Source organism: Camelus bactrianus, chromosome 25 (genome assembly GCF_048773025.1).
Source record: "Camelus bactrianus isolate YW-2024 breed Bactrian camel chromosome 25, ASM4877302v1, whole genome shotgun sequence".
NCBI lineage: Eukaryota > Metazoa > Chordata > Mammalia > Artiodactyla > Camelidae > Camelus > Camelus bactrianus.
In genome coordinates, this window is record NC_133563.1 from 3,864,436 (window position 1) to 3,879,424 (window position 14,989).

Sequence of the window (14,989 nt, forward strand, 5' to 3'; positions counted from 1 at the left end):
TCCAGCATGCTAAGTATACGCTCTACCACTGAGCTATACCCTACCCCCCCCCAACTGTGTAATGGTTATTTTTCTGTGTCAAAATATTGAGGGCCTGAAGAGAAGCAGCAGCTGAGGAAGGCAGAATCCTCTCTCTGCCTGCCTGTCTTCGAGCTGGGACATTGGTCTTCTCTTGCCTTTGGACTGGGACCCGGACAGGAGTTTACATCATTGGCTCTCCTATGTCTCAGGCCTTCAGACCATAATCATGTGAGCCAGTTTCTTGCAATAAGTCTCTTTACACACGCACATGCATGCATGAGCCTGCAAACACACACACATCCTTTTGGCTCTGTTTCTCTGGAGAACCCTGACTGACACTTGGGGGTAAACCTGGGACCCCGTGATCCTCACTGGTCTCTGCTTCCGAACTTCTCGTCCTCCCGGTTACCCTTGTTATTTGCAGCCAAGCTGTCGCTCTCACTTGTATCCGAGCAGGCCAGGCCCTCCTGCACTGTCCTCTAGCTCCTAGTTACCTAGAATTCCCAGTTCCTACTAGAGAGTAAAAAGTCCTTCAAACTCTTACCCTAGCCTAGGGGTTCAGCCTTCCTTCCCATCTTTCCCCACTACTGATACCACCATTTAAACTAATCATGGTCTTCTGTGCATTTGTGCTTGTCACACCCATGTTCCCATTGTCCGGAGGGTCCCTTCCCCCTTTTCTCCCAGGCTGGTTAACTGCTGGTTAGCGGTTGTTCAAGAGCCACCTCCTCAGCAAATCCTTCCCTGATTCCCCAATAATACACAGCCTGAGCCTCGGTCCATTCCGTACCTGCCTCCATCGCGGCAGGTGTTACATCATATTGTGATTCATGCAGCTATTTCTGCCAATTGACAAGGCTTCTCAAGGGCACAGAGCACGACAGTTTAAGTTTTAGATCCTGAAGGGTAAACATGTAGTAGGGACTCGAATCCCTACGTGCTGAAATGCTGGGCACAAAGAGATGTATGAACATATGAATAAAAGGATGGACAAGGCAAAGCACGCGTGATGGTGTAGACCCCAGTCATCACCGCTCATTCTCCTCTTCAAATGTCCTGTTAAACAAACATCGCGACCCTCTTTCCCGTGTGCTTTACCCGGTGTTCCAGTATAAACAATCATCAACTACAGGATGGTTTTCATATGATTTTTTTTCTTTTACTCTTATCAAGTTTCATCCGGTCTCTATTCAGGCTTGAAGAGCCTTGGCTGATTTCAGACACTGCTGTTCTTGCTCTGTCTCTCTTACTGCACATTTATTTTGTCCTGGAGAAATGTCAAGAACTCATTCTAGTGCTTATAGGACACTTGTTCGTAGCTGTTTAATGTAACGTTAGCATTTTGGGGAAGATAGAATTTCTGAAAAATTTATTTAATCTTTTGAATTACACTTAAATACACGCTCAGAGTTTTAAAATTCCAGCTCTATAACTTGTGCCAGAGTGAGGACAAGACTTAACGAATGTTGGGAAAACATGGTGTCAGGATTAAAGGGCATCAAAGTTATTGTGGCCACTGATGATTATAGAACTAGTCAGTTTCTCATCAAAATTCCCATAAAGCAAGAGGAGAAAAAGCCTGAGTGTAGGATCTTTAGGAATGAAACCACAGCGGAGGTGACAGAGGTTGGTTTAATTATTTTAAAAGCAACACTAAGACTGAAAAATGCTTTTAACATTCCTAGCACACAAAAAGAGTTGGCTTCCATGTTTTGCTGCTGAGCAGTTAGGGAAATGAGTATTTCCACTGGGGCCCAAACCTGCACATTTCTCTTATGACTCATCTTGTGTCTGAATTCTAAAAGCCTGGCATGCGGAAGAACGGGGACGCTCCACACCCTCGTTTCCAGTCAATTCCTGTCAACGTAAAGTCAGGCTGAGCTTCAGGGTAAGTTTTGTGAAGTTCAGTTCAGAGTATATTTTCTAGGGCCCTTGATATTTGGAGTGAGGAGTGATTTTCATCTCCAAATTTAAAAAAAAATGTATTCAGTATGTTATATGTAAACGGCAACAACCCTGACATATACCTCCTTTGGCTTTCTACACTGTGAGCTGATATAAATATAGGTACCCTGACCCTCGGCAAGTAGTTAATATTTCCGAGCTTCCTTTTCCTCATCTGTCAAATGGGAAAACACTGTCTGCCTCGCTGATTTGGTGCAGGAGTTAAATGAGTGAATATATGCAAATAGGTTAGCACGATGCCTAACACATACTCGGTATTCAATAAACAGTAGCTGTTGTGATGGTGGTTGATGTTGTTTGTCTTATCAATGATGTAATGGGAAGAACATTGGCCTGGAAATCAGAAAAAAACCAAAATGTTCCCAAAGTAACTGCCTAGCCTATTTCAAACCATATTTTCTCATCTTAAAATGAAGAGTTTGGCCCAGATAACTTTCCAGATTTAGTGTTTGTGACTCTATGAATAAACTGGTCAGTGTAGTGAAGTCCTCTCAGCCCCACCCCCTAAAGTCCCTGCATCTTTCCTGAAATATTCTTCAACCACAAGCGAGTCTTGTGTCTGAAATTCCACGGAGCTCTGCATGCTGCTCAGCCCTGTGTGGGTGCAGAATAGCTCTGCAGTAGTGCAGAGGCCAAGAGTTTTTTTAGGTAATGATTTTCAAATCCAAGGACATAATGTCTAGAAAAGTTTTCAGTGCTAGCTGGTACACAGATAACATCCAGACTTGTCTCCAAGAGATACTGTTCCATTGTCAGTGAGAGCGGGAGATCGACGCCTTTATCACAGTCCTAGATGACACTGACCCATTTTCCCTTGGAAACAAGGAAGTCTTCACCTGGGGAAATGAAACTCTCCAGACTGACCCCAGCTGCGATCAGGCAGCTGTAACAGCACAGTAGTTCTCCCTTGTATCTGTAAGGCTGGTTGCCCCTGCAAAGCCCTTTGTCATAGGTGATGCCATTTCCCCCGCAACAACCAAGGCAGGTGGGGCTGCTGTGACTATTCCTGTCGCTGAATTAAGGAAGCTGATATCCAGAGAGGTTGTGTGACTTGTCTGGGGTTGCACAGCTCATAGGGCACTTGTCAGGCCAGAGAGAACACTGGCTTACTGAATGTAGAAGGCACTCCGACACCCCCTTACACTGCTCTGAGAAGCAGCCACTCTGTCTTCCCCATTGGTCTTCTTGGAAACTGGCAAAACATTTCAGCACCTCTGTCAGATAAAACTAAGCAAAGAAAAGTTCTCAAAGAGGGATTCACCAGATCTGTTTCTCAAGCAGGCCAGCTGGATCCATGTAAGGGGTAAGGGGAGGGGAGACACACCCTCCTTCTCTATCAAGAGATACCATTATAATCCTTATCAAGAAACACCTTTACGGTGGAAAGGTACAGCTCAGTGGTAGAGTGCATGCCTAGCATGCATGAGGTCCTGGGTTCAATCCCCAGTACCTCCATTAAAATAAACACATAAATAAGCCTAATTACCTCCCCTTACGAAAACAAAAATCTTTAAAAATTAAAAAAAGTAAAATATAGATAAATTATGTAAAAGAAAAAAGCAAAGCTTTTAAAAGGGCTGTCACGTGACTCACATTCCAATATGCACAAAAATCACCCACAGAGAGTCACACTCAGTTCAAAAGCCCAGTCATTTAGGACATTTGATGCAGAAATTGATCTGCTTTATTATGAAGGGAAAACAGCACGCAAGCATTTTTGTTAATTGAATAGATCAAATACTACAAGAGCAAATTCAGGTCCACGTATCAGGAGAAAGATCGGTCTTGGCCTGCCCGTGATTTTGCTTAGTCAGTTCTGCAGAGAGAAGATAATGCCTGTGACTTGCCTCTCTCTGATTTTCCTTATTTGGGTTTGAAAAAGAAAGGATCCCCTATGGCTTTTCTCTCTCACATTCCTGGATTTACCCCGTTCCCCCAGGGCTTGGTAGCGGAGAGCCCAGCTGAGCGGTCTGGGGGCTGGAGGGCTCACCTGTTGCTCACTCTGACAAGGCACTGCAGACAGCACTGTTGGCTCTGAGCCTTTGAGAGGCTGGACTGCGTGACCCCAGAGGGCCCTTGCAGCTGGAAAGCCAGAGCTGCCCCTTCTGGGTCCTGGGAAGCAGCCAGCTGAGAGTGCCCAGAACCATCCTTTTGCCTCTGGCAGGCACTGTATACATCCCCCAAATAAAGGGGGAGAAAGACGAAACTCTCAGAGACCCTCACCCCATTTCCCCCTCACCTTGCCATCGGCAGACCCACAGCCTTGCCGCTCTCACACATAAGCTTCATCATATGTGAACAGGTCTCTTAAGCTCAGGAGGCTTGCCAGGCAGGGAGTTTTGGGACTGGCAGAATCACCTCGAAGCTTCGCCTCCCAAGGCAGCCACACGTGAGGACCCTCTTGATGGTACATAGAGGTACACACAGCTCTAAAGCCTGGTACAGCCCCGAGCCCACTTAACCAGCTTGCCAAGGATGGGGATCACGTCATACTCCAGTTCTAGAAGGAAGCCCTCAAACTGACTTTTTTTTTTTCACTGTGGGTTTCAGTTTGTTAATCTTTGCAAAGCCTAGTGTATCAAAATCCAAAGGCATCTGAACCAGAATCCTGCAGACAAATTGTGAAGACACCACCATCAGCCCCTGGGCAGGTTTGCAGAGGACGGGGATGTCCACTTACCTGGGGCCGACTCTCCACAGGAGCAGCCCTGCCCTTCCTGACCCTTGGGAGCGCGTGAATACTATTTCCGCTTTACAGTTGAGGAGATAGACTCTGTAGGCAGGGAGAGGTGGAGGCTCCTGCCTTTAACTGCCAAGCGACATTGCCTCTGGGGGGACTGGAAGGATAAGAATGTCTCACTAAAGACAGATCTTCTGGAACGTGGGGCTAGCTCAGCGGTGCGCCTGAGATCTACGTCATCCAGTTACCTGCTGGCTGCCTCCCCTTCTGCTCCGAACTGTACCCCAAATTCTACAAATGCAGTACCCCCACAACTTCTCTGAGAAACATTATTAAATAGAGAGGCAAAACACGGAAAGGATGGGGTGTGATGGGGCTCATATCAAAATGTGTGTGATGGGGTCAGTATCAAAGTGTGTGAGTGTGTGAGTATGTGTGTGTGTGTGTGTGTGTGAGCACCCCGCGCATGCACTGAACCTGTGGTCCTGACTCTGCACACGAGGAGCCGGGAGCGGGACGCCTCCGTACTTCACGGCTCCAGTGAGTGCCGCCCAGAATAGCTCTGGCCTCGCTATTGCCTCATCACATTACAGAGCAGCGTCTCTATTCATGTCAGTCAGTCCACCCAGCTGCTTTTCAGCCTCCCAGCTCTCCTTTCTCTCCCAATCTCTCTGCCTTTGCTGTGGATTAGCTCCCTGGGGCTAGTTTGGTTTGTACTTCCTCAAACCGAATCCCAGTTCCTCCCTCCTGCTCTGCACCAGCTCCTCTGGACATTTGCTTTGATTTCCGCCTCTGGTCTTTGCAGCACCCACTGTGCCTGCTCTCTTCCAAGTTATGAAGAATAGGTGTCAAATGAGGACAGCCTAGACCAGGTCTTCTGCTTGCTCCCTCCCTGGGGCCAGATATCAGCCTGCCCTGAGATGGGCACTGCAATGCCAACACTTAGCATCTAAGGCACTCTCTGAATCCCAGCTCTGCCACCTGGCTAGTACTTTACTGCCCGAGTCTCAGTTTTGCTATCTGTATGATGGGTACAGTAATCCTTTCCTCAAAGAGTTGGAAGTAGTTCATGAGATAATGATATAGAACACTTAGTACGTGACAGCTATTGAAAAAGATCTAGCTCTGACTAATAATATCATTATTACCTGTCAAGTTCATGCCACTCAAGTGACAGGGACCCCTTCCCTTATTTTCATTCCCCCTCCCCAGTATTTATAGTTTTTTTTTTTAAAAAAATACATTATGTCCATAACCTGACAAACAGGTGTTATTACCCCAATTTAGAAGTAAGGAAACAAAGTCAGAGATAGGTTATATCACTTTCCCAAAGTCGCACCATTTGAAAGGAAAGCAACTGGAATAAACTAGTTCCCCTCTGACTTCCTTCTGGTGCTGTGAACTTTGCTAGGGGCTGAGGAGGTCGTGGTGATCAGACACGGGCCTGAGGTGGGGAGCCGTCAGATGGGGAAACAGTCAAGTAACTGACTAATTTCAGAACAGTAGGAGAAAAGTATCCAAACAGGTCTCCAGGGGCCTGGGGCGCCCCTGGTAGCAGGGCTCCGGACCCCGCAACTTTTCCATCACCGCAGAGCTGAGCATAATACAGGCTGGACTGTGTCCCGCCACCCAGCACGATGGAGGAGAGTCATTCTGACGAGGGAGAGAGGAAGCACTCCCGGCGAGCCCGTAGGAGCAGGCAGCCTTGTTAGAGACAGACTTCAGGAGCAGCGATGTAGGCAGAGATGGGAGAAAAGGCATCCTGGGTGCTGGAATTAACATGAACAAAGGCAAGTCAGGGTGGCTGAAGGACAGAGGACCCGTGGTGGGAGGACCACTGATGACAAGGGTGGGGCCAGGTCACAAGGAGCCTAAAAAGCCAAGCTAAGGAGCTTATTTTGAAGTCAAAAGGGAGCTGCCTACGGGGTGGAGCAAGTTTGGGTGCCGGCGTGTGTGTGGAGGCTGGACAGGAGAGAGGAAAGCTTCAGGCAGGCAGTCACTTTAATCCCGGTTAGTCTCTGTCACTATGACAGTGATGCTGGTGGTGGCATAAAACACCTCAGGACTGAGATATGAGAAGGAAGGGAAGATGGAGTGTTGTTGATCAATCAAAGCTCTGCTGCTTTGACTAACTAAGCCAACACCCAGCAGAGGAGTGTGGTAAACCGATCAATTTAAACACAAACTATTTCCTAGACTCAAAACAGGAAAAGTAACAACATGGCTGTAGGTATTACACTGTCAGAAGAAGGACTGTGTCAGTGGAACGGGGGCTGCCATTCCAGAAACAAGTCAAGAAAAAATAAACACAAGCACAGAGAGGCAGAAGTCGGCAGCAGCCAGGGGAAGGGGTTCCATGGTTCTCCAAATTCAACTGACCCATCACTGCGCTGGGTGTACTTGGCCCCACTGTGGGTCTGTCTTGATGCCATTAGCCCTTCCATTTACGTCACTGACTCTCCCTGCCCTGACCTGATACTCACCAAGCCATCCCCTGATTATAATTCTGCTTTGCAAACTAGGTCCTTCCTCAGAGGAGCAGAAACCACTGAGTGGCCACCATGAACATTCGATGCATTTGGCAAGAGGCAACAGAGTGTGGTTAAGAGCACGGTTATTGAGTTTGAAACTTTCCAGTTGCGTGACCATGGGAAAGTCATTTCAAAGCTCTGCACCTCAATTTCCTTATCTGTAAATGGGGATGATAAAACCACAGGAGTCCCCTCTCATCCTTGGAGGATCTGTTTCCAAGCCCCCCTGGGGGATGCCTGCAGCAGCAGACAGTACCAAACCCTATCTATACTATGTAAAAACCACACATACCTATGCATACACACCTATATACACATACCTACGATAAAGTCTAATGTAAAAATTAGGCACAATAAGAGATTAACAAAAATACCTGATAACAAAATAGAACAATTCTAATAATATACTGTAATATTATGTGCATGTGGTCTCTCTCTTTCTCAAAAGCTCTTACTGGACAAATTTTCCATCTTAACTAAGCACTTACCACACCCTATAGCTGTAACTTCTGCAGTTGGAGGTACAACAGCACAATCAACATACATTCTCTTTTCCTTCTTCACAATTTTATGGATAGAAGATTCGTTCTTACAGCAGATCTTACCAACCTCAAAATATGATTTTTTTCTTTCCTTATTAAGTTGAGAATTTTGATTTTTTTTTCACTTAAAGGAAGCACTTTCTAGCTTCTTTTTGGCAGATCCAAATTGCCAGCACCACTACTCTTGAGCTTTGGGGCCACTGCTAAGGAAAGTAAGGGTTAACTGAACACAAGCATTGAGATACTGCAACGGCTGACCTGATAATCGAGATGGCTACTAAGTGACCAACGGGTGGGATACGCAGGACAAAGGGATGGTTCACATCCAAGATGGGACAGAGCGGACGGCCTGAGATTTCACCACGCTCCTCAGAACATGCATGCAATTTAAAACTTGTACGTTGTTTCTGGAATTTTCCATCTTCCATCTTTCCACCACCGTTGACTATAGCTAACTGAAACAAGCAGAAAAGGGAAACCGAGGATAAGGGGAAACTACTGAGTTATCTCAGAGGGTCGGTGAAGGACTAAATGGCGTAACACATGTAGACACGAGAACCAGGGCTGCCCAGAATAGGCGCCCCGTAAATCACAGCTGTTGTTACTGGAGATCTCACTGAAAACGGGGAAATGGGGGTGCTGTGGCTTACACATCAGTGCCTTGTGATGACGGTGGGAGCCAGGGTTCCAGGATCCCTTTTTTCATGGACTAGATAAGATTGAGTTTCTAGACATATAAAGCTGCAATCTGTCTCCTCCACCTTAGTGAATGTGTTTGTTTGTCTGTTTCCCATAAACATTTGTAACTCCTAGAGGAGAATTTGCACCTTATTGTCTCGATATCCCCAGTGCCTAGGGTGGTATCTGGCACACTGTGTGTGCTCAATACATTTTTATAGAATTTATAGCTTCATTTCCATTATTGCCACTGGTCTATTGTAGTGCTGTTTAACAGAAAGTTAATGTGAGTCATATTACTTTTAAATGTGATTTAAAATTTTCTGGCAGCCACATTTTAAAAAGGGAAAAGGTTAGGGGAAACTAACTAGGAGAGTATCTTTTATATTGGACTCTACCACACACCATATGTAAAGATTAACTCAAAATTTGTCAAAGACCTAAATGTCAGAGCTAAAACGATGAAACATTTAGGAGGAAACATGGGTGTAACCTTGCATGATTTTAGATTAGGTGACTGTTTCTTAGATATGTCACCAAAAGCACCAGCATCAAAAGAAATAACAGAGGATACACATCCACATACAGAAATCAGTTGCATTCCTCCACTAATCATGAACTATCTGAAAAAGACATTAGGAAAACGTGAATTCAAAGTGTACAGCTTGATGATTTGATTTCCATATATTTTGAAATTAGCACATCATCTCATAGATACAATCAAAAGAAAAGAATTTCTCCTTGTGATAAGAGCTCTTGGGATCTACTGTCTTAACAAATTTCTTATCTATAATACAGCACATCTTTACTACTTATTTATCTTGTAACTTCTCCTTTGGGGCACCTTCCTCCAATTCCTCCTCCCCCTACTGCCCCACCTCAAGTAACCAAATATCTGATCTCTTTTTCTATGAATTTGGTGGGATTTTTTAAAATTAGATTCTACATATAAGTGAGATCATACGTACTTACATATTGGCTTAAAAGCAGGAGTTATGACTTAACACTTGAGTACAAGTATTGAGTTCCCTCAGTGTCTTCCAATTCGTCTGGGAGAGGGGGGTCTCATGTGCTCTTGGGGACAAATCCCCTCTCCCGCTTCGACCTGCAGAGGCTGTGAGCTCCCCCTGGACATTCCATCAAAGCCTATGTCAAGTGCCTGGTTGCCCGCCCCACGCCAGTTTCCTCTCCCACATCAGCTCTGGGCCAGAAGCAGACTGGGTTCAGCCCAAACCCCTATTCCCTGAAGAGACCCAAATGAGGAAGCTTCCTTCACCCTCTAAAGGCCCCCCTAGAAATCTCACTGAAACTATGTTTTGCTCTTTTTTATTGCAGCCTCTTCCTCTCACGTCTTGGGTACAGATCTGGGGGTGGGGCTGGGCTCTCTGAGGGGCTGACTAGCCCTATCACTGACTTAATGTCCTAGGACAATCTTGACTCTCTTCTTGCTTTCGTTAGGATGAATTGTCACTTGCCTGAGGACGTGTTTCGGTCCTTTGTGCACACCGGCCCATAATTATCTCCCCCTCTGTTTCTTCTCAGGCAAGACTCAACACTAGGGAGTTCTCAGCTGAAGCTATCTGGATAGCACACTAGTTTCCCAAGAACAAATGGATGCCTACTTCCTCTTACGTTACTGTCCCTTCCTTCAGGAGATGGATTCTTATCTTTTTACCTTTTTGCCTGTGAGCCTGGCCATGTGGTTTGCTTTGGCTAATGACACATTAGCAAACAGAGGCTTGAAAAGAGTCTGTGAGTTGGGATCTGCTCTCTTGCGCTGCTTTTGGAACCCAGTGGCCAGTGAAAAGCCTGGGGTAGCCTGCTGGATGCTGCAGACACACGGCAGAGTTGTCTCTGTGCTTTGGCCAAGCACCAGATGTGTGATGGGGCCGTCCAGGTCCAATTAGCTTCTGGCTGAACTGCCAGCTGACTGTAGCCACGTAAGTGAGCCCAGGCGAGACCAGCAGAACCACCACCCAACTGAGCTCAGTTCAAATTGCCAACACCCAGAATTGTGAATTAGTCAGTGATTGTTTTTTTAACAAATCCCCTCACCCAAGTTTTGGGACTGTTTGTTACGCAGCAATAAATAACTGATCTGTTGCTGGAATGTGGAATTGATGGCATAAGTATCCATATTTGATGGATAAAAGAAGATCCAGGGTCTTCCCTAGATAATGAAATTATAAGATTTGATGAGATGATCCCAATGTCTGTAACAAGTGTAATACTTATCATTTAAATGGATAATTTAGGACCATATCTTCCCTTCCCTCTGTTTTATATTGTAAATCTCAGAGATATACAATGTGTGACCATAAAGAACTATGATTATGACTCATACTGATCTTTTTTTTTATACCCTCTCCCCTCACCCACACTGATCTTATTACTGCCTTATTGAGCCTTGTTTTTTTGCTGCCAAGGCAGTGCCTTTCTTGGGTTGTGTGCTGTCCATAAATGTTGACTTTGCGTGATTCATGCCCCAATCTTGGATGAGAGCTATATGCATTAAAAAAAAAGAGCTGAGACTTACATATGAATCAATTTTTTAATAAAAAAGATATTGAAATCACTTGCACAGTCACACACAACCATAAAAGAATGGGGCTGCTATAACACTAAAGGAAATTACCTCTAGGCTTCCATCCAGTACAATGCAATTTCAGCAACTAAGACAGAAGCCTTGAAAATAAGAGGTACTAAAGGAAATGCTGACAAATCCATAACTCTCACTGCTGAAGGAATGGCAGACAACCAGAATAACAACACCACTGTGAATTCCCAGTGTTTTTCACCTAGTGATGGCAGCCAGTGACAGAACTGGCTTTCATCATGACAACATCACAATTAAATTACCAATTGTTTATCTAAATAATTTCTGAAAGTCAGGGGGAAAGAGGCACCATTTAATATTGGAGAAGATGCCATTTTGCTGAGGTTTTTGCTTCCTGCCCACAAGTCAGAGATTTTCAGATGGAGACACCACCCTGTCCTGGTTTATGCATCTGGTGTCCACCTTAGGTCACGTGGAGGAGATGCAGGAGGCAGGCAGGTGCATCTTTGTCCACATCTCACACTGAGGACTGTGGGCCTAGAGCTCTGGGAAGATGTCCCCTTTCAACTGGGTGTGCAGTGCTTCCCCCTTCCCCATCTTGGACACAGTTTTGTCTTTGAAGCACAGGGACATCAGGAGACTGTGGATGGTTCTCATCTCCATATGAGATGCTGCACCCTGCCTCATCCGCTTGCAATCCCTCCAAGGGCCTCAAAGGCTCTCCTCCTCCAGACACCCAGGGCTGACCCAGCAGGAGGGGTGGCCACCCATATTCATTACAGAGCCTCCTCTCTTCTTATCTTGCCTTTTTTTAGCCTGAAGGACAAAGAGAGAGAGGAGTCTTGGTTTTCCTTGTTCATCTGTTCCAGCTGGCAGCCTGGACAACATCTAAAATCTCTTGCGATGTGACAATTTTTTTTTTTAACTCTAGCATCTCATTTTATGTAATTTTACAGGTAACAGGATGGGAATTCAGCTTAGAAAACTTTTGACCAACAATCATTCAGACAAATGAAAAGGAGGAAGAGGATGAATGTGATGTGCAAAACAGCCTCTATGCTGAGAATGTACATGAATCATGTTTCCAAAGGCCACGTTTCTTATCTGTTTTATAACGACCTGGAACCACCTTCTCATCATGTCTCTCCTGGGCTTTTTAGGTGCCCAAGTCTGACTCATGCCTGAACTTAGAACAGTGAACACCCAGAGCCTCAGACTCTCTGGGCTGAAGAGACCTCGGAGCTGGTCGACCAGCTGCCCCACATCCCCCCACGCCTGTTTGGGAGTCAAAGAAACAAAGATGGAGAGTGTTGTGGGTTGAATTGTGTCCCCTGAAAAGATGTGTTGAAACCTCAACCCCGAGCACTTGTGAATGGAACCTTATTTGGAAATACGGTCTTTGTAGATGTAATCAAGGTCATTAGGGTGGCCCTCATCCAACTGCTGTCCTTACTAGAAGAGGAGAGATGCTGGGACGTTCACATGAGGGGAGAACACAGTGTAACAGACGGAGGCAGAGACTGAAGTATCGCAGCTCAGGGCCAGGCGCTCCAAGGACTGCTGGCAGCCGCCTGAAGCCAGGAAGGGCAAGGAAGGGCCCGCCCCACAGGTCTCAGAGGGAGCCTGACCCTGCTGACACTTTGATTTCTGACTTCAGCCTCCAGAACTCTGAGATAATACATTTCTGTTGGTTTAAGCCACACAGTTTGTGGCACTTGGATACAGCAGTCCTAGGAAATGAGTCCAAGGAGTTTAGGCGAATTGCCCAACATCACACGGTGGGTGATGTGGCCCAGGACCCGCCAGAACACAACCGTTGTGATTCCCATGTCAGTCTATCCACTGTCCTGGGCTTTAGTCCTCCGAGGTGTCGCACCTAAGTTGTATGCATGTGTGTCATCTTCCATTTTGTTTTTGTTCCAGATTCCTATAACAATTTCCCTCAGATAGACTTCCCTTGTTTCCCTGGTTTTTTTTTTCTTTTTTTTGAAAATCCAAAACAGATCAGTTGAGAGAATAATACAATGAACACACATATTCCCTTCACCCAGATTCACCAATGAGCATTTTGCCATGTTTCGCTCTTTCTCTGTTTCTGTCTTGAAAGCTGCCAACCTCAGGACATTTCACACCTAAAATATTTCAGCATGTATTGCCTAGGAACAAAGACATTCTCCTTCATAACGATCAGGGTCAAGGAATTCAGCACCAAAAGGATTACCTAATAAAGACTATACTCAAATTTCTCCACTTTGCCCCCAAATGTCCTTTATAGATACTTCCTTCCTCCCCTTCCTTCCTCTCTACTCTCCTTTCCTTCAGTTTTGGATTCAGCACTCCATCCCCCAGCTGGCAGGTCTCTTTAGTCTCATTTAATTTGGAGCATTTATCCACCTTTTTTTTATTTTGGTCTTTCACAACATTGACATTGCTGAAGAGTCTAAGCCAATGGCCTAAAAGACCGTCCCAGAGTCTGGACTGGTCTGCTTGTTTCCTCATGATTAGAGCATCCTTTGGTGGGGATATTACCCAGGGGAGGGTGTGTATGTCCCATGGCATCCCATCAGGGAGAAACTCACGTGGATCAATAATCACCATTGCTGAGGATGTCAGGTTTGTTGGTGGTGGTGGTACCTGTCAGGTCGCCCCCTTGTAAAGGCACCATTTTTTCCTGCTAGAATTAATAATCCGTGAGGGATATTTGAGAGAAGACTCGCTCTTGATACAGTACATCCAGAGTTAAAAAACGAACGCTGACTCAGTATTAGGTGTCCCTCCGCAGCTGAAATGCAACACCCAGCGTGCCCTGCTTGATTTACTGCATGTTTTTCATAAGGGTTATAGAGGAGTTAAGGTTGAAACAAACCTCCTCCCTCATAAACCATCTGCCTACGGAAACCCGAAGGTCATTTTCATGGCTTCACCAGTGCATACAATATCACTCAGGTTTTGAACTCAGCCAAGATTTCTGACTCATTAAAATTTACATTGAAACTTAAGAAGGCATACCAAAAAAGTCAACTGTACCGAAGAGTAAAACCCTGGGGAGGTCGCCCCAGTGTCTGAAGCATATCATTCTATTAGGTAAATCAAAGGTTTGCTTCTCAGCACGTGAGTATCATGACAGCTCAAGCATCATGGATAACACAGAGCTTAACACTGTTACACATGTGGCAGGGTGCTATTCTTGCTGGCTACCACAAAGGACATGAACTTGAGAAAGCAGGGCAAAAATAGATCTCCAAAGCCATGTCAATCAGTTTTGAGAGGTCGAAAATCCTCGCGGCTTTAATTGGAAGTTACTGCGTTGGTAATTAGTATAACATCACAAAAACACACCTGAGTCTCCGAGTGAATAATAAGCAGGGTGATGACGATGCGTCAGCCACCGAGGCCACCCTCAGGGCCTTCCTGTGCCACTGGAGGGCTGGTTCTACTGGGAACTCCTGGGGTAATTTCTCTGTATTGTTTCCCCACTAGACTGCAAGTTCCGGGAAAACAGGTCTTTGGTCCTGTTTGCTCTCCAGTGCCCAGAACAGTGCCTAGTACACATTGAGTGTCCAACAATATTGGTTGAATGAAGTCATGAGTCAAACAGTGCCCTTCAAGGTTAGGTCAATTCAACGCGTCTAAGCAAGCGATGTCACCTTGTGGCCCCTTCACTCTTTGTTAACTTGACTACTAAATGCGTTGCTCAGGAGTGTGTGTAAAAGGTTTAGCTAGTTATTCCAGGGCAGACAGCACACCTCTGTGTGCCAGACCCTGTCAAGCATGATTCTATCCCTTGAGGCCATGTCTCTCTCTCTCTTTTTTTTGCAAAGCAGGAACGAGGAAGAACATGCAATATTCCATCATTTCATCGTCACAGGTGTGTTTATCTTCTTCTAGTATTTCCATTGCTGAGTTGCTAAAGGTCACGGAGAGAATGAAGCCTTCAGATAGCTTTTTTTTTTTTTTATTGAAGTATAGTCAGTTCACAATGTTGTGTCAATTTCTGGTGTACAGCATATTGTTT